The sequence below is a fragment of the Entelurus aequoreus genome, linkage group LG04 (assembly GCF_033978785.1).
Source record: "Entelurus aequoreus isolate RoL-2023_Sb linkage group LG04, RoL_Eaeq_v1.1, whole genome shotgun sequence".
In the NCBI taxonomy this organism is placed as follows: Eukaryota; Metazoa; Chordata; class Actinopteri; order Syngnathiformes; family Syngnathidae; genus Entelurus; species Entelurus aequoreus.
In genome coordinates, this window is record NC_084734.1 from 73085544 (window position 1) to 73087476 (window position 1933).

Sequence of the window (1933 nt, forward strand, 5' to 3'; positions counted from 1 at the left end):
AAATCCTCCACATATTTGTTATTAAACTTTCACACACGCTCAAACTGTCAGGCCTGTCACTGGTAGATTGGTAATGTTTATTTTTTCCTCTGTATTTGTGTTTTATTTCCTGTCAGTGCTTTTATTTTGGTTCGGTTTCCTGCTTGTCTCCCCGAGCGCTGTTTCCCCTCACCTGCCGCCGATTGGCAGCCTGGCCACACCTGGTGTCAATCAGCCGGCAGCTATTTATACCTGCCTCGCCCTCCAGTCAGGGCTGGAGTATTCTGTCCGGGAGTGTTTGTGACGAACCCCAAGCTGCAGAGATGGCAGGCTCGTTGCAGGAAAACATGATTTAATGTCCAAAAGAGATGTCGGAATACAGGAAGCAGGAACCAGGAAACAGGCAAACTGGAAACAGGAACCAGGGAACAGCTCACAATACTCCAGCCCTGACTGGAGGGCGAGGCAGGTATAAATAGTTGCCGGCTGATTGACACCGGGTGTGGCCAGGCTGCCAATCGGCCGCAGGTGAGGGGAAACAGCGCTCAGGGACACAGGCAGGAAACTGAACCAAAATAAAAGCGCTGACAAGAAATACAACACAAACACAGAGGACAAACTAAAACATAACCAACCTATCAGTGACAAGCCTGACACAAACACTCTTTTCTCCATTAATAGATGCTAGACGATTCTAAAAACACCCATTTTAACTTATAAAATCAATGCATTAAATGTTTCTAACATATTGTTCAACAGTAATAAACATACAGTTAATTGATTGCAACTAGAGATTATCCACTGCACATTAGGCAAAATCTGAGAATTTGATCTCATGACATTGTGCAGTTTTTGGTGTGTTGGGTACCTGCATTGGCTGTTTCTTTGGAGGAGTCTGCCACCTGCTGCACAGCTTCTTGAGCTGCCTGCACTGAAAAAAATCCATCGCTATTAGGGAAGTCAAAGGTCAGTGTTTCTTTCAATGTTTGAATATACTGTACAAATACCTGCTGTGTCTGTGACCCCTTTTACCGCAGAGTGGCTGCTGCCTTTGAGGCCCTCAAAGGACTTCTTCAACGAGGCCATGGCTCCTCTCTCGGTCCCTGCAGGGTCTGAGGCAACCACCGTTTAATACCCTCGGTTTGAGCCCGACTGACACTGGTGAGCCGGCACGTTCCAGCCGGATTAACGCAAACAAAACTACCTGAAAGAGACCTGATCGGACCGGCATCCTGGCAGCCGAGCCAAGTGCCATCGCCCAGTCAGCAGATTCTAAACATCCTGACACGTCTGACAGGACCGGGCAAAAAAACAAAGCAACACATGGTTCAATAAATTAAATGGGTAACACTTTAGTATGGGGAACATATTCTAAGTAACAAAGACTTAGAGTTATTTGGTTAGGGTTAGTTTGTATAATAAGGCCATGCAGAATAAGGCATTAATAAGTACTTAATAATGACTGATTAAGAGCCAATATGTTACTAATTTGCATGTTAATAAGAAACTAATTAATGGTGAATATGTTCCCCATACTAATGTGTTACCATGAAATGTTTACACACATAAACTAGGTCTGTCAAAAATAAGGAGTTAACACGTGGGATTAATCACACAAAAATAACACTTTATAAGATTAATCACACAATTTATTTTGACCATATACCAAAAAATATATATCGCTGGTAAATTTCACTTCAAAATAAACCCCAATGGCACTTTAGATAAACATTTTTTTTACCACGTTTAGAGCAAATAATTGTAGTACATTCAAGTAATACATTTAAAACATGTTCCAGTATGACATTCTGACAATAAAATTGCATTTGTGTCCAAATATTGGACTCTATTTTTTTTTGTTTTATTAATTTAAAAGATGCCTGCAATCCAAATTCTAAATAAATCTGATTTGAAAATAAATAATCATTTGACAGCACGAAAATAAACACCAATA